This window comes from Scyliorhinus canicula, chromosome 1 (assembly GCF_902713615.1).
Source record: "Scyliorhinus canicula chromosome 1, sScyCan1.1, whole genome shotgun sequence".
In the NCBI taxonomy this organism is placed as follows: Eukaryota; Metazoa; Chordata; class Chondrichthyes; order Carcharhiniformes; family Scyliorhinidae; genus Scyliorhinus; species Scyliorhinus canicula.
This window is the reverse complement of record NC_052146.1, coordinates 95106736-95125592: the sequence shown is the minus strand read 5'-3', so window position 1 is coordinate 95125592 and position 18857 is coordinate 95106736. Positions and strand designations below refer to the sequence as shown.

At 46.3% G+C, this 18857-nt stretch overlaps 1 protein-coding gene across 3 annotated transcripts in view; it reads right to left on the bottom strand.

Moving 5' to 3' along the window:
- The window catches only part of LOC119965251 (sodium/potassium-transporting ATPase subunit beta-1-interacting protein 1-like), an 840540-nt gene that overhangs the window by 495049 nt on the left and 326634 nt on the right, over positions 1-18857 (bottom strand). The window lies entirely within an intron of this gene.

Genomic DNA, 18857 nt, shown 5'->3' with positions numbered 1-18857 from the left:
ACCAATCTTTAAGTGGTCCCTCCTAAAATCCCCTCCATTAGCTCAGTATCTATCAGCCTTTTAGGACTTGGTTAAAGTTGCTATATAAATGCAAGTTGTGTTGTATTCAAGAGGAAAATACTGCAGTTGCTGGAAATCTGAAATAAAAACAGAAATTGCTGGAACAAAGCAGCCGCTCTGGCAGCATCTGCATAAAGAGAAATACAGTCCATATTTCAGCTTTGTGTGACCCTTCGTCAGCACCATTAAAGGCTAGGTAACCAACAGTTTTAAAACAAACAAAGCAGCAGGGACAGGATAGAAGAAGGAAAAGACCCAAAGGAATGGAGTGTGATAATTTGGAAGACAGGAAAGATTAAAAGACAAAAGGGACAATGGTGAAAGTCAAAAGGAACTTTGATGTGCTGTCACAGACCTGGGGCGGGATTCTCCGACCCCCCCACCGGGTGGGAGAATTGCCAGGGGTTGGCCTGAATCGCGCCCCCGCCATCCTCCCACCCCCCCAAACAACGGCCCCGTGTGAGTCGTGCCGCCCGCCTCGAAGAATGGCGGGGTCCGGCGCAACTCAATGGGCGCCGGGGCCGCCCGAATTCCCCGGCCCGTGATGGGCCGAAGTCCCGCCCGCCTGAAGCCGGTCTGGCCTGCGTAAATCAGAGTAGGTCCCTTAACGGCGGGATCTGGCAGCGCGGGCGGGCTCCGGGGTACCTGGAGGGGTCGCGGGGGCATCTGTCCCAGGGAGGTGCCCCCACGGTGGCCTGGCCCGCGGTCGGGGCCCACCGATCTGCAGGAGGGCCTGTGCTGTGGGGGCACTCTATTACTCCACATCGGCCGTTGTGGTCCTCCGTGATGGCCGATGCGGAGACGACCCCTCCCGCGCATGCGCAGGGATGATGCCAGCACACGCTGGTGCTCCTGCGCATGCGCCGACACGCGCCGGCCGGCCGAGGCCCTTCAGCGCCGGTTTGCGTGGCGCCAAGCCCCTATCTCGCCGGCCGGCGGGGCGCAAACCACCCCAGGGTGGGCCCGACGCCGGAGTGGTTCACGCCACTCCGTCCCGCCAGGACCACCCGCCCCGCCGGTTACGGGAGAATCCCGCCCCTGAAATGGCTCAAGAGAGATTAGTAAAGTTTCCAGAACAGGTAATAGAACAGGGAGTATACAAGGTGGGGAGGTGGTCACGTATTGTCACTGGACTAGTAAACCAGAGACCCAGAGTAATGCTCTAGTGACGCAGGTTCAAATCCCGCCACTGCAGATGGTGAAATCTGAATTCAATAAAAAATCTGGAATTAAAAGTCTAATGTTGACCATGAAACCATTGTCGATTGTTGTAAAAACCCAACTGGTTCACTAATGTCCTTTAGGGAAGGAAATCTGCCATCCTTACCAGTTCTGGCCTACATGTTACTCCAGATCCACAGCAATGTGGTTGACTCTTAACTGCCCCTCAAAGGTAATTAGGGATGGGTAATAAATGCTGGTCCAGTCTGCGGCACCCATGTCCCATGAACAACTAAAAGAAAAATCAGCGGGAATCTAACTTCACGCACAGCAAAAAAGGGTGCAACTATGAGAAGGGGGCGGTCAACACAGGACTGAGGGAGTTGTACCTAAATATGCGCAGTATAGGAAACAAGGGAAATTAGCTTGTAGCGCACACTGAGATTGGTGGGTACGATGCTGTGGGCTTCACAGAGAATTGGCTGCAAGGGGATCAGGGCTGGGATCTAAATATCCAAGGATATGTGTCCTATTGAGAGGACAGGCAGATGGGCAGAGGGGGTGGAGTTGCATTGTTAGTAAGAAATTAAAGTAAATCAATAGCAAGAAGCGATATAGGATCAGAAGGCATAGAATCTGCGTGGGTAGAGTTGAAGAACCGCGAAAGAAAAAAGACCCTGTTGGGAGTTACGCACAGGGCCCCTAGAAGTTGCCAAAATGTGGGACAGAAAATAAATCAGGAGATAAAGGCATATAAGAAAGGCAATTACAATAATCATGGGAGTTCAATATGCAGGTGGACCAGGAAAATCAAGTTGGTATGGGATCCCAAGAAAAGGAATTTGTAGAATGTCTGAGATTTTTTTGGAGCAGCTTGTGGTAGAGCCCATCAGAGAATAGGCAATTAAATTCTGTATTTGGTGATGTGTAATGAGGCAGATTTGATTAGGGAACTTAAGGTGAAGGAACCCTTCGGGGGCAATGACCACAATATGATAGTATTCACCCTGCAGTTTGAGAGGGAGAAGCAGGAATCAGATGTAATGGATTTGCAAGTGAGTTAAAGTAACTACAAGACATGAGGGAGGAGTTGGCCAGAGTTGATTGAAAAAGGAGCCCAGCAGGGAATAGCAGGAGTTTTGGGGGGTTATTCAGGAGACACAGCAAACATTCATCCCAAGGAGGAGGAAACATGCTAAGGGAAGAACAAGTCAACCATGGCTGACAAGGGAAGTCAAGGACAGCACAAAAACAAAGGAAAAAGCATACAAAGTGGTGAGGGAAGCCAGACGATTGGGATGCCTTTAAAACTAAGCAGAGGGTAACTAAAAAGAGCAATGGGGGGGGGGGGGGGGGGGGGGGGGCTGTAATATGAGTGTAAGCTAGCTAATAATATAAAAGAAAATTGCAAGAGTTTTGTTTTAAATATAAAAGGTAAGAGAGAGGCAAGAATGGACATTGGAAGATGAGGCTGGAGATGTAGTAATAGGGAACAAAGAAATGGCAGGGGAATTGAATAGGTATTTTGCATCAGTCTTCACAGTGGAAGACACCAGTGACATACTAGAACTTCAAGAGAGTTAAGGGGAAGAAGTGAGTGTAGTGGCTATCACTAAGGAGAAGGTTCTGGGGAAACAGAAAGGTCTAAAGGAGGATAAATCACCGCGACCAGATGGTCTACACCCCAGGGTTCTGAAGGAGATAGCTGAGGAAATTGTGGAAGCATTGGTGGTGATATTTCAGGAATCACTGGAGGCAGGGAGGGTCCGAGGGCATAGGAAAATGTTTAATGTACCCTTGTTTAAGAAGGGTGGGAGGAAAAAGATGGGCAATTATAGGCTGATTCGCCTGACTTTGGTTGTTGGTAAGATTTTAGAGTCTATTATTAAGGATGAGATAGCGGAGTAATTTAAAGTGCATGGTAAAATAGGACTGAGTGAGCACAGTTTCGTCAAGGGGAGGTCATGCCTGGCTAATCTGTTAGAGTTCTTTGAGGAGGCAACTAGGAAGTTAGATAAAGGAAAATCAGTGGATGCGATCTATTTGGATTTCCAGAAAGCCTTTGACAAGGTGCTGTACGGAGACTGCTAAATAAGTTAAAAGCCTATGGTGTGAGGGGCACGGTACTGGCATGGATCGAGGATTGGCTGACTGGCAGAAGGCAGACTGTGGGGATAAAGGGGTCTTTTTCAGGATGGCAACCGGTGGCAAGTGGTGTTCCGCAGGGGTCGGTGTTGGGACCACAGCTTTTCACAATATACAATAATGATCTGTAAGAAGGAACTGAAGGCACTGTTGCTAAGTTTGCAGATGATACAAAGAGGGACAGGTAGGATTGAGGAAGCAGGGGGGCTGCAGAAGGACTTAAACAGGCTAGGAGAGTGGGCAAAGAAGTAGCAGTTGGAATTGAATGTGGAAAAGTGTGAGGTTATGCAGTTTGGTGGGAAGAATGGAGCCATAGACTGTTTTCTAAATGGGAAAAGGCTGAGGAAATGAGAAGCACAAAGGGACTTAGGACTCTGAATTCAAATTTCTCTAAAGGTTAATGTCTACGTTCAGTCGGGAGTTAGGAAGGCAAGTGCAATGTTGGCATTCATGTCAAAAGGGCTAGAATACAAGAGCAAGGATGTACTTCTGAGGCTATAAGGCTCTAGTCAGACCCTATTTGGAGTACAGTAAGCAGTTTTGGGTCCCGTATCTAAGTGTTATGGGCCAGGGTTTAGAAAACTCCAAAGTATATAATGGGGTTCACCTGACCCACAACTGTTTATAGATTTTGTTTATGAGGAGCATAAGGGCCTACCTTTTAGGTTTTATTCAACAGAGGCCTTAAGCATTTTAAATCAAAAACAAAGTTTCTTCTACAAATTCAGTTAACATTTCTATAAACACACACAGTAAGCATTTTATCAACTACAAACATAAAAACCCCACACAGCTACAGTACTCTATATATAATCCCATATAACTTCCCTTTCAACTGTTTCAATTTGACAAAATCGAAAACCAGACAAACCCTTTTTACCAAAATGGTGGGCAAAATTCTCCGCTCCCCACATGGCATGGGAGAATCGTGGGAGGGCCTCCCAACATTTTTCACGCCCCCCTGGCGCCCCCAGCGATTCTCCCCCCCAAGGCTCGGAAAAATCACCGCTCGCCGTTTTTCACGGCGAACGGCGATTCTCCGAGCCCAATGGGCCGAGCGGCCAGCCCTTCACACCCGTTTCAACACGCCAGCAACCACATCTGGTCGCTGCATTCATGAAACGGGCGCCGATGCCCGTTTGGGGCATCTAGGGGCCCGATTGGCACGGGAGCACCACGACTGTGCTCGTGAGGGGACAGGCCCGCGATCGGTGCCCACCGATCGTCAGGCCAGCGTCCAAAACAGACGCACTCTTTCCCCTCCGCCGCCCGGCAAGATCAAGCCGCCACATCTTGCCGGGTGGCTGAGGAGAAAGACGGCCACCGCGCATGCGCGGTTCGCGCCGTCTGCGCGATGAAGTCATCTGCGCATGCGCGGGTTGGAACAGGCAACCCGCGCATGCGCGGATGACCTCACAAATGCGCCGTTTTGAGCGTCATTTCTGGCGCGACAAGGTCGCGGCCGGGAAAGACGGAGGCCCGCTCCTAGCCCCCCGGGTGAGGGTGAATTAGGTGCGGGGTGGGGCCCCAAGGCCGTCGTGAACCTCGGCCGATTTCACGATGGCTATCCCGATTTTTATCGGGAGCGGAGAATACCGCCCAGTAGGTTTGAATCCTTTCCAGAAAACAATTCTCACTTTTAAATTATCAAGTGATCTGAACACCTTTTAACATGTAGAGAGAGAGAGACCAAAATAAACCTTCTGTATCTGAATGCAGCTTCCAACTGTCTAAACCGAAAGTAAAACTCAGAGTCAACAACAGCTTCCAGCTCAAAAACAAAACTAAACACCCAGAGCCACAGCCAAGCTCCACCAACACAATGATATCACCGCAGCCATTTGAGAATACAAACATTTCTTAAAGGAACACTCATGTGACATAAGGAAGGATGTGTTGGCTTTGGAAAGCGTCCAGAGCAGGTTCACAAGAATGATCCCTGGAATGAATAGCTTGTCATATGAGGAGCGATTCAGGACTCTGGGTATGTAGTCGTTGGAGTTTAGAAGGAGTTTAGAGTTTAGGAACAAGCGGTCCTAGATCTTGTCCTCTGTAATGAGACAGGATTGATTCATGATCTCATAGTTAGGGATCCTCTCGGAAGGAGCGATCACAATATGGTGGAATTTAAAATACAGATGGAGGGTGAGAAAGTAAAATCAAATACTAGTGTTTTGTGTTTAAACAAAGGAGATTACAAGGGGATGAGGGAAGAACTAACTAAGGTAGACTGGGAGCTAAGACTTTACGGTGGAAAAGTTGGGGAACAGTGGAGAACCTTCCAAGTGATTTTTCACAGTGCTCAGCAAAGGTTTATACCAACAAAAAGGAAGGACGGTAGAAAGAGGGAAAATCGACCGTGGATATCTAAGGAAATAAGGGAGAGTATCAAATTGAAGGAAAAAGCATATAAAGTGGCAAAGATTGCTGGGAGATTAGAGGACTGGGAAATCTTTAGGGGGCAACAGAAAGCTACTAAGAAAGCTATAAAGAAGAGTAAGATAGAGTATGAGAGTAAACTTGCTCAGAATAAAAACAGACAGTAAAAGTTTTTACAAATATATAAAACAAAAAAGAGTGGCTAAGGTAAATATTGGTCCTTTAGAGGATGAGAAGGGAGTTTTAATAGTGGGAAATGAGGAAATGGCTGAGGAACTGAACAGGTTTTTTGGGTCGGTCTTCACAGTGGAAGACACAAATAACATGCCAGCGACTGATAGAAATGAGGCTATGGCAGGTGAGGACCTTGAGAGGATTGTTACCACTAAGGAGGTAGTGATGGGCAAGCTAATGGGGCTAAAGGTAGACAAGTCTCCTGGCCCTGATGGAATGCATCCCAGAGTGCTAAAAGAGATGGCTAGGGAAATTGCAGATGCACTAGTGATAATTTACCGAAATTCACTACTCTGGGGTGGTCCCGGTGGATTGGAAATGAGCAAACGTGACACCACTGTTTAAAAAAGGAGGTAGGCAGAAAGCAGGAAATTATAGGCCAGCGAGCTTAACTTCGGTAGTAGGGAAGATGCTGGAATCTATCATTAAGGAAGAAATAGCGAGGCATCTGGATAGAAATTGTCCCATTGGGCAGACGCAGCATGGGTTCATAAAGGGCAGGTCATGCCTAACTAATTTAGTGGAATTTTTTGAGGACATTACCAGTGCAGTAGATAACGGGGAGTCAATGGATGTGGTATATCTGGATTTCCAGAAAGCCTTTGACAAGGTGCCACACAAAAGGTTGCTGCATAAGATAAAGATGCATGGCATTAAGGGTAAAGTAGTAGTATGGATAGAGGATTGGTTAATTAATAGAAAGCAAAGAGTGGGGATTAATGGGTGTTTCTCTGGTTGCCAATCAGTAGCTAGTGGTGTCCCTCAGGGATCCGTGTTGGGCCCACAATTGTTCACAATTTACATAGATGATTTGGAGTTGGGGACCAAGGGCAATGTGTCCAAGTTTGCAGATGACACTAAGATGAGTGGTAAAGCGAAAAGTGCAGAGGATACTGGAAGTCTGCAGAGGGATTTGGATAGGTTAATGAAAATGAAAATCGCTTATTGTCACGAGTAGGCTTCAATGAAGTTACTGTGAAAAGCCCCTAGTCGCCACATTCCGGCGCCTGTCCGAGGAGGCTGGTACGGTTAAGTGAATGGGCTAGGGTCTGGCAGATGGAATACAATGTTGACAAATGTGAGGTTATCCATTTTGGTAGGAATAACAGCAAACGGGATTATTATTTAAACGATAAAATATTAAAGCATGCCGCTGTGCAGAGAGACTTGGGTGTGCTAGTGCATGAGTCACAGAAGGTTGGTTTACAGGTGCAACAGGTGATTAAGAAGACAAATGGAATTTTGTCCTTCATTGCTAGAGGGATGGAGTTTAAGACTAGGGAGGTTATGTTGCAATTGTATAAGGTGTTAGTGAGGCCACACCTGGAGTATTGTGTTCAGTTTTGGTCTCCTTACTTGAGAAAGCACGTACTGGCACTGGAGGGTGTGCAGAGGAGATTCACTAGGTTAATCCCAGAGCTGAAGGGGTTGGATTATGAGGAGAGGTTGAGTAGACTGGGACTGTACTCGTTGGAATTTAGAAGGATGAGGGGGGATCTTATAGAAACGTTTAAAATTATGAAGGGAATAGATAGGATAGATGCGGGCAGGTTGTTTCCACTGGCGGGTGAAAGCAGAACTAGGGGACATAGCCTCAAAATAAGGGGAAGTAGATTTAGGACTGAGTTTAGGAGGACCTTCTTCACCCAAAGGGTTGTGAATCTATGGAATTCCTTGCCCAGTGAAGCAGTTGAGGCTCCTTCATTACATGTTTTTAAGGTAAAGATAGATAGTTTTTTGAAGAATAAAGGGATATGGTGTTCGGGCCGGAAAGTGGAGCTGAGTCCACAAAAGATCAGCCATGATCTCATTGAATGGCGGAGCAGGCTCGAGGGGCCAGATGGCCTACTCCTGCTCCTAGTTCTTATGTTCTTATGAGGGGTCATCTTATCAAAACCTATAGGATACTAAGAGCAGAGATAGAGTGGATGTGGGGAGGATGTTTCCACAAGTAGGAAAAATTAAAGCCAGAGGGTGCAGCCTCAGACTGAAGGGAACGATCCTTTAAAACTGAGATGAGGAGGAATTTCTTCAGCCAGAGCGTGGTGAATCTGTGGAACTCTTTGCCGCAGAAGGCTGTGGAGGCCAAATCACCGAGTGTGTTTAAGACAGAGATAAATAGGTTTTTGATTGATAAGGGGATCAGGGTTATGGGTAGAATGCATAAGAATGGGCTGAGAAACATATCAGCCATGGTTGAATGGTGGAGCAGACTTGATGGGCCGAATGGCCTAATTCTGCTCGTATATCTTAAGGTCTTATGCTTTGGAGTTGTGTCAACTATAAAAGGATGCCACGAAAAAAAAAACAAGATGTTATTTAAGAAAACCAATGATGTAAAAATGGCAAATCTAGAATAATACTTCAAATTTAATAATTAAAATAGGTCACGGAATCATAGGTTCAATCTACTTGTCGTGAAAAACTAGAATCAGAAGAAAGGTCTTGTTGGCATAAAGAATAGTCTTTGCACGGAATGAACTTCCAGATTGACCGAACATCAAGAATTATTTAATAGTAATCCCAATGTTGTAATCTCGCTGGATTGACTGGGATGAATCAAAGGTGTTGGGGGATGGCGGTCAGAAGTGCAAACCAAAGGATTTATTGTCTTAGCTCATTTTGATTTGATCCTGTAATACTGCCACCATCTTTCCTCTTCTGCACGAAATAGCTTGGGATACATCTAGTTTCTTTAATTGTTCTTTGGACGTTGGTACCACAGGCAGGAGGCATCTATTGCTCATCCCTCATTGCTCTGAGCTCATTAGGAGTCAGTCACAAAGTTCACTGAGGCCTACCTCCTTGCCTTGCCCCTCACTTGATGAGGAGTGGTGCCCCATAAGCTACAAAACAACTGTCTCTCTAATGGCAAGAGATGCCTATCATGCTCCATGGACTATGGCTAATTATCACTATAGTAAAGGGCTGGAGCCATGCAGAGGTCACACAGAAAAGGCTTGTCAAGTTTATTTCTTCTGCAGTCCATTCGTGAACCAGTTACTGTTTCTCATTCAACAACAATTGTGGTCTTTTTCCGTTGCGAACCAACAAACAAGCAGCTTTGTTGAGCTCAACTTCACAACCTGTCATTTAAACTCAGGGCTTTTAGGTTGCCAGTGCATTACCAGAACCACCAGGTGACAATAACCATTGAATGAGTGAGAGTTTGTATAATAATAATATTTATTGTCACAAGTAGGCTTACCATGAAAAGCCCCTAGTTGCCACATTCTGGCACCTGTTTGGGTACACAGAGAGAGAATGACCTAATAGAATGTCTTTTGGGACTTGTGGGAGGAAACCGGAGCACCCGGAGGAAACCCACACAGACACAGGGAGAACGTGCGGACTCTGCTGGGAATCGAACCTAGGACCCTGGCACTGTGAAGCCACAGTGCTAATCACTATGTTACCGTATTGCCCGTAAGGTAAAGGTTACCAACTCCAATTGTTTGTATGCCTGCACAATCTTGCAACTCTAACCGCCCAACACAATTAAACAAGCTCTATATCATCCCTATATTTTATTTTATAATTAACAAATTGTGTGGGCCTCATGGTAGCATGGTGGTTAGCATCAATGCTTCACAGCTCCAGGGTCCCAGGTTCGATTCCCGGCTGGGTCACTGTCTGTGTGGAGTCTGCACGTCCTCCCTGTGTGTGCGTGGGTTTCCTCCGGGTGCTCCGGTTTCCTCCCACAGTCCAAAGATGTGCGGGTTAGGTGGATTGGCCATTCTAAATTGCCCGTAGTGTAAGGTTAATGGGGGGGATTGTTGGGATATGGGTTACGTGGGTTTAAGTAGGGTGATCATTGCTCGGCACAACATCGAGGGCCGAAGGGCCTGTTCTTTGCTGTACTGTTCTATGTTCTATGTTCTAAATGAAAAGGTTAAAAAATATGAAAGACATTCACGTTTCCAAAATGTTCATTCTCACCTCATGCCCACAAGATTAATCTTTAATTACTGAAGACTTCAGGGCAATTCAGGAGGGTTGGCAATCTCGTACAGGGATTCCCAAACTGTGGGTTGCAGTTTTCACAATTCCTACCATGCTGAACCTCTTTCCCCAAAGTCCTCCATAATACCATAATACCATGCCCCCCCCCCCCCCCCCCCCCCTCCCCCCCAGCAGCTGGAGCACACACCCTGGGGTCAGACGATGTTTAAGGCCTTAAAATGGGATCACACTGGGAAAACGTTTGGGAAGCACTATCTGGTAGCTGGTTACCATTGAAACTCCGTCTTGGCGTGTGCTGAGTATGTGAGGGCAATGGAAATGAGCAGAGGGAGATTCGTCCATTGGGAATTACACACCAATGGCAGGCCTGGGGCTTCACTTCAAAAGGATGGATTTGTTTTTGTGAAAAGCAGAGCATTTAGAAATGAATAATATATTCAAGCAGAGTTAACGTGACTTTCTGAAGGGGAAATCAAGCCTGACAAATTTCTTAGAATTCTTTGAGGTGGTAATGAGCAGGATATATAAAGGGAAGGCAGTAGATGTAATGTATATTTATTTTCCAAAAAGTGTTCAATAAGGTACCACACACAAGGCTAATTAATAAGACAAGAGCCCATGGTGTTGGGGACAGAGAGTAGGGATAAGAGGGACCTTCTTAGGATAGCAACCTGTAACTAGTAGAATGCCACAGGGATCAGTGCTAGGGGCCACAATTATTTACAATATATATCAATGACTTGAACGAAGGAAGGGAATGTACTATTTTCAAGTTGCAGATGACACAAAACTAGGTGGGAAGACATAAATAGGTGAGGATGGCACAAGGAGTCTACAGAGGGATATAGAAAGGTTAAGTGATTGGGCAAAAACCTGGCAGATGGAATATAATATAATCATAGAGTCATAGAGTTTTTACAGCACGGGAAGATACCCTTTGGCTCATCATGTCCATGCTGGCCTTCAAGCATCTATCTACTCTAATCCCATTTTCCAGCCCTTTGCCTGCAGCTTTGTCTGCAATGATATTTTGTGTTCATCCAAATACTTCCCACCTCTAGCATCCTTTCAGGCACTGAGTTCCAGATTCCCACCAGCCTCTGAGTAAAACGATTTTCCCTCACAGCTCCTATAAACCTCCTGCCCCTTACCTTAAATCTATGCCCCTGGTTATTGACCCATCCGCTAAGGGGAAACGTTTCTTCCTATCCACCCTATCTTTGCCCCTTTTATACATCTTAATCATGTCCCCCCTCAGCCTTCTCTGCTCCAAGAAAAACACCCCCAGCCTATCCATTCCCTGTTGAAAGCTGAAGCGCTCCTGCCCGGGCAATATTCTGAGGAATCTGCTCTGCACCGTCTAATGTAGGAAAATGTGTAGTTATGCACTTTAATAGGATGAATAAAGGAGCTGAATATTATTTAAATGAAGGAAAACTGCAGAAAGCTGCAGCACAAAGGGATTTTGGGGTTCTGGTGTGAAAAAAGCTAGCATGAAAGTTCAGCAGGTAATAGGGAAGGCAAATAGAACGTTGACCTTTATTTCAAAGGGAATGGAGTACAAAAATAGGGAAGTCCTTTTAAAACTATACAAGGTGCCAGTTCGACCACACCTGGAATATTGTGAACAGCTTTGGTCTCCTTATCTAAGGAAAATACACTGGCATTGGAGCCAGGGAAATGTCGCCAGGTTGATCCCGGGTATGGAGGGATTTTCTTATGAGGAGAGGTTGAGTAGTTTGGGCCGGTACTCATTGGCGTTTTGAAGAATGAGAGGCGACCTTATTGAGACATATAGGATTCTCAGGCGGCTTGACACGGTAGCTGCAGAGAGGATGTTTCCCCTTGTGGGATAGTCTAAGACCAGAGGGCCTAATCTCAGATTAAGGGGTCACCCATTTAAGACCTAGAAGAGGAAAAAAATATTTCCTCAGAGGGTGGTGAATCTGTGGAATTCTGTACTGCAGAGAGCTGTCGAGGTTGTACCATTAAGTATGTTCAAGGCTGAGATAGACAGGTTTTTAATCAGGAAGAGAATCATGGGTGATGGGGATAAGACGGGAAAATGGAGTTGAGGATTATCATGTCAGATCAGTCATCATCTCATTGAACGGGGGAGCAGACTTGATAGACCAAATGGCCTACTTCTGCTCCCACGTTCTATGGCCTTAAATCATGAGAAATAAACTGAGCAACTGTTAATGTCAAATAAACAATCATTTTACCTGATTCATTTTCCACAAATACAAGACAGCAAAAGGCAGCCATTATTTTCAATATATAATCTACATTGGCATTTCACTATTAGATTTAGATATTATTGCAGAGATTTCGGATTTCGAAGAAAAATGATGTGTGAAGTCCTATTAAATATTGAGTGAAAGGTATATTAGTACAGCTACCCAGCCAACCTGAAATAAATAGAATAATCTAATCATGCAATATTGCTGGATGCCTTGCTGAAATCCCATCACAGTCCACAAAGCACAAAACTATATAGACCAATGGCACATGCCCTAAAGTGGTCAGTAATAGTTCTGAAATGTTAGTACTGCACCATGCAGCACCACATTTGACATCAATTACTGTGGGTCATTATATTAGCTGTGCAATATTTGTAGAGATTTTAACCTTTGACATGCGAGTCTCTCCCATCAGCTACCACTGTATATTAATCTGTGTTTGGATTTGGTAGAAATGAGAGAAGGGGAATCATACTTCTGCTTTGATGCAAAATGTGCATGTTTGCTTTGAATGCCTTGATAACCAGTGTAATTTTAATACCTTAGCAGAATAAGAAAAAACTTTCAAGAGGACATATCACTGTACTTCAGTACATTGTGAATATTCTGACTGTGCTCACAGTGTGTAAGGACTGACTTACTGTTTTAACACGGACCATGACCAGGAGATGACACCTAACTAGCCAAATCCACTGATCCCAAGCTACTCCCCCCTTAGTCAGCGATTTCTCCTCAAGCGAGCTTCATAACAAAACCGATAAATTGGCATTCCCATTTTAAACTGTATTTCCTTTGAAGAACTCATTAAAAATTCTGTTGCACATACCCTAAGTTGTACCAAGTCCCTTTTCCTGAATGTGCTCGCTGACCCACTTTTGTCCCAGTCTGGCAAGACACCAACTTTAAAATTTTCACCCTTCTTTTTGTAATCCTCTATGGACGTCTCACTTTTCACTATCTCAGTCACTCTCCTCACCCCTCAGCCCTCTAAGAACCCTGCACTTCTCCAATTCTGACCACTTGTGCAGCCTTGATTTTAATCCCTCCAGCAATAACCATTGTGCTTTCAGCTGTCTGGACCCAAAGCTCCATATTCCAGTCTAACCCTCTCTGCCTCTCCCTCCTTCACTGAACATTCCTTAAAACCAGCCTCTTCCACCAAGCTTCTGATCACCTGTCCTAATGCCTCCTTATATGATTTGATGTCACATTTTGTTTGACAATGCCCCAGTAAAACACCTTAGGGTATTTTAGCACATTAAAGGCACTATTTAATTATTCTAACATGTTAAATTGAACTAGACTTTAAACTGACTAAGGTTTCATTTTTAAAGTTCTACTCCTATACAGCATTTTCACTTTATATCATTGCCTTTGAGAATACTTGTTTACCACAATCTGTGATATCCATTTACAGTTAACTAAATAGAATTGCACGCATGAGGTTAACTGATTTAAACAACATTGCTTTTTAGATTTAAGCTTCATTCCTGTGATCTAAATCTTTGACTTGAACTTAGCTCATTGGGTTCAGCCTTAATTTAAATTCTAATGACAATCTTGCCATCTGCCAAGTGCATTTCAATGGAGATAAGTGTCAGGTAGTACATTTTGATAGAAAGAATACAGCAGGCACATACTGCTTGGATAATAAGAGTAGATATGGGGCAGACAAGCACAGAGATCATGGAGTACAGATGCAGGGATCACTAAAAGTAGCGACTCAGGTTAATAAGGCCATAAACAGAAAATTAAACATTGTTCATTTCTAAAGGGATAGAATTGAAAGGCAGAGACGTATGTTTAACATGTATAAAACCTTGATTAGGTCACACTTGGAATACTGTGAACAGTTGTGCTCTCTGCATTATAAAAAGGAAAACAATACACTGGAGCAATTGCAAAAAGATGGTTCACAAGAATGATGTCAGAACTGTGAAGTTATATTGATCATTAACAGTGAACAGGTTGGGCTCTTTTCTCACAAAAAAGAGAGGCTGAGTAATCTACTGATATAGAGGTTATTAAGATAATTCAATTAAGTAGAGAGGTAAGGAAAATGGTGGGTTTGAGGTGGGGAGGGAGCTGTTTCCTAAACTAGAGGCCATAAGTATATGATAGTCACCAAAATATCCAATAGGTAAATCATGTTTAATCGAAGGGTGGTAGAAATGTGAAAGTCACCATCACAAGTAGCTGAGGTGAATACCATAGGTACATCTAAAAGGATACTAGGTAAACAGATGTAGCAGAAGTAAGAGAACGATATGCCAACAGGGCTAAATGAAGAGGGGTCTAAGGAGGCTCGTATAGAACATTAATGGCATCATGGGAAAGTTGGGTAAATGATCTGTTTTGCGCTGTACACTTTATATGTAACTCTATGTAAAGGAAGTGAGCAGGAATCAAGCAAGACCTCCAAGAGCAAATTAACATTACCTTTTAAAGTCCTAAAGCTATAATTTGGTAAGAATACACAGGAGCGGGCATTATCTCACTGCTGACAACTTAATCTTAATCCAATCTTGTTTTTTTAAAATTGGCTTTTCTCATATTTATGAACAGTTACTGTGTATATACATTACATTTTTCTTGCCCGCACTAATTTACTTTATTTTACAGAGGTTTGTTTTGTCCTGAATTTAACTAACTCTCTGTACATTTTGTTGCCCTCTGGATTGGTCTATGGTTCCGCCCCCCATTTCTCCCCCCCCCCCCGTTCTTCCTCTCCCCTCCTTCCTCTCCCCCGCCCTTCCTCCCCCCCCCCCCGTTCTTCCTCTCCCCTCCTTCCTCTCCCCCCCCCCCCCCTTCCTCCCCCTCCCCATTGGCTTCAGCACCCTTTTTCTTCTTTTGTGGTTTCCCCACCTTCCTTCCGCCCCCAACCCCCCGGGTTGGGCAGTCCTTTGGTTCCCCATCTATCTATTTTTTACCCCCCTTAGCTTACTCCTCGTTGCTGGCCTCGAACAGGTTTTGGAACAGTCTGACGAACTGCCCCCAAGTACCCAGGAAGCCTTCCCTGACCCTCGGATGGTGTATCTTCTCCAGATGGAGAAATTCCGAGAGGTCAGTGAGCCAGTCTGAAGCTTTGGGCGGTGTTGCCGATCGCCAGCCGAGCAGGATTCTCCAGCGTGCGATTAGGGAAGCGAAAGCAAGGGTGTTGGCCCCATTCCCCATGTGTAGCTCTGGCTGCTCCGATACCCCGAAGATTGCCGCTATTGGGCATGGCTTCACCCTCACCCCCACAACCTTGGGCATTGCCTCGGACAAGACTGCCCAGAACCCAGCAAGCTTGGGGCAAGTCCAGAACATGCGGGTGTGGTTGGCCGGGCCCCTCTGGCACCGTTCACATTTGTCCTCCACCTCCGAGAAGAACCTGCTCATTCGGGTTCTGGTCAGATGCGCTCTGTGCACCACTTTGACCTGCATTAGGCTTAGCCTTGCGCAGGAGGAGATGGTGTTCACACTGCTCAGTGCTTCGCTCCAGAGTCCCCATCCCACCTCTGTCCCCAATTCGTCCTCCCATTCTTGTCTGGTCCCGTCCAGTGGTGTTCGAGCTCTGTCCAGTAGCTGTCCATATATATTCCCACATAGCCCCCACTTCTCGCTGCTTGTGCCTATCAGGTCCTCTAGTAGTGTGCTTTCTGGGGCCCCGGGGTACACTACTGTCTCTTTGCGGAGGAAGTGTTTTATTTGGAGGTGTCTCAAAGCCTGTCCTTTTGCTAGTTTCCACTTCCCAATCTTGTTTTTATATTAGGTGACACGAGAAAATATAAAGGGCGAGATTCACCCAAATGGGAACAAAGTCCCATAGCGAGCTCGTTTAGCCGCTTGTTTCCTGGCGCTTGCAGTGCCGAGAAACACATGGCTGACTCACTTTGTATAAGGGGCCTGAACAGGGAACACGCAGCTAATGCCGCACAAAGCCCTGTTTTGTACTGTGAGGAGCTCTGCTTGCTGTAACTTCCCAGTGAGTGAGAGATTGGGACGCTATTTTTAAACAGCATTTAAAAATGTTGTCCCAAATTCCGAGGCCCCCGAAGCGACCCTCGACCTCTCCCCAGCCCAAAAGCACTATGGGAGAGGCCTCAGCCCCACATCCCCCACACAGGGCATCATTGGCCCAATCACATGCACGTAAAAATCTGCCAGTGTGGTACCTTGGCAGTGCCCATGCCAGCTATCAATACCACCTGGGAACACCATGCTGGCACCTAGGTGGCACAACCAGTGCCAGGGCACCACCCTGCCCATAGGGCATGCAGCGGGGGCCTCCAGTTCCCTGGGAGACCCCAAGAGGGCCGTTCTGTCTGGTCCCCATTTGTGGGGACCCGGGCTGAACAGCATTCGCCCAAGATCTCAGAGGCAAAGGGGATGAATTCCAAAGCCTCAGGTACCTTGAGAATCTGCACATTAGAGTCAGACTAGCTGTCTCGCTCGAATGTGCAGATTTGTCAAAAGGTGATCCCGTCCATAATGGGCGGGATTTACATCGCAACACCTCGAAAGGTCACGTTGGATCTCGCAAGGAGTTGCAAGCGGGTAGATCCCGGGAGCAGGGCCTCCTAGCTTTCATCGGCTACGCTGCGCCGCATGCGGTGAGCTACTTTTCTGGCGCAGCGTGGCCATTGAATCACGCCAAAATGTGAGGTCAACGCCAAGATGGTGAACCTGAATGGAGCTGTATGATCACACTTTTCCTGGGAGTGACAATAGAACTAACACACACATTTTAAAACACCGAGAGAAGAGACATTTTGCACTCAAGTTGTTCTAAAGATTATGACATCGACAAATTTATTTCCAAAACAGACCCTTAAATAGCACGATGAAGACAAAAGAAAATCCTTGCAACCAGTAACAGATGTAAGAAGCCAATTGATTGCTTATTGGCAGAAGGCTACTTATGAAGCTATTTGAAGGCGAAGGGCATTGTATTGCAAAATTAACCCCACTTAATAAAGTCCTTTTGAAAGAATTGGGCAGGATTCTCCAGAAATAATTCTAAGTGTGGTCGCAAGCGAAAACTGCCACGAGCTTCCCGGCGCTCAGCCCAGTGAGGCCGTCAACGCTATTCAACATTAATTAGTCCACTTCACGAGGCTCCACGGGCTTCTTGCCGCATATGAAGACTTGCCAGCCGACTCGCTGGAACCATGTTCACCAGCCCCCCGCTAACAAGGTCGAGCAGCACTTAAACAGCTCTTGCACAGCCAACATCGTGGTGAATGTGATTCACACCGGATTATAATCTGTATATACATGTGTCTGTATTGTAAGTGCAGTTGCACTACCTGTCCTCCAGGGGGAGTAGCTCTGGGAATGTTCGAGTTGTACGGGGCTTCTCCCTTGGCTCTGCCCAGGACTCCTCCCCTGGAAGCTGCTGTATAAAAGCTCAGTGCCATATAGTCAGCCGGCCAGTTCACCGAAAGTTCAATGGCTAATAGGCTGGCTCTGTTGTGAGTATATTAAAACCGCTATTCTAATCCTACAAGCACGTGTCCATAGAATTGTTGGTTCCAACACAACCCCATCCAGTTCGCAACAGTGGTGCCCAGGAAAACAGCCCCAAGATCTGGGATACTGGCCAGGCTCCTAGACGCAGTGGAGTCCAGGAGGATGCCCTGTTCTCCCGAGGGTCCTGGAGGGTCAGTCACAGGGCAGCCAGTGCTGCCTGGGACTAGGTGGCGGCAGCTGTGAGCGCTGGGAGCGTGACCAGGAGGACAGGCCTCCAGTGCCGGAAAAATGTCAACAACCTACACTGGACAGCACAAGTGAGTTGACACCAACCCCCCCCCGAGACCGTTCCGCCCTCACTCGAGCATCCACCCTCCAACTCTCCATGCGACCGCTAACCCTCCCTCAACCCCCTCTCCCTTCAACCCCACAAACCTTCCTTCACACACTCCCCTCTACTTCCCCAACAGCACTGTGAACCACGCGTGTGGCTAACGATGCCCTCTCTGTGTCTCCTCAGGAAAAGCTGTCCCACATCCGTCGGGAGAGGCCCCAGACTGGCGGTGGGCTGACAAACATAAGAATCCTCACCTCCTTCAAGGAACAATTCCTGGAGTTGACTGGGGTGGCCGAGGACAGAGCGATCACCAATGTAGAGGCTGATGGAGGCTGCAGAGGTAAGAAACCACCGAACTTCACCCGAAGGTCCTGCCAAAGGTGAGTTGTTATTGCCTCACTGACTAACCACCCTGGCACAAACCCTAGCAGTGCCAAGGCACTGCCCAGGCATGCACCTCGCCAAACTACCCATCCACCCCAAACCAGGAACAATAGTTACCATTGGTGGGTTCCCCTCGACTGCTTCAAATTTTAAAAATATATGTTCTCAACCTCGTTGACATGACATCATGTTGGGGAGGTATGAATATTCAGTGACGGGGGAAACAGTGAGGGGTATAGAAAATCAGAAAATGAGATCTCATTGGTGGGATTCTCCTTTTCCGGTTCTCGTGAGATTTGGGCCCGCACACCATTTACACTGATGGCTAATGAGGGTTTAAAATCGCCCCATAATGGGTCAAATAGCCTCCTTCTGAAATTATAAACTGCGAATTTGCCATTTCTGTCCACAATGCAGTTATTCCAGACTGCGCCCAAAAAGCAACTCGCCGCGGTGCAATGAGGCCGATAGAATCCGGGAGACCCCCGCCCCTGGGA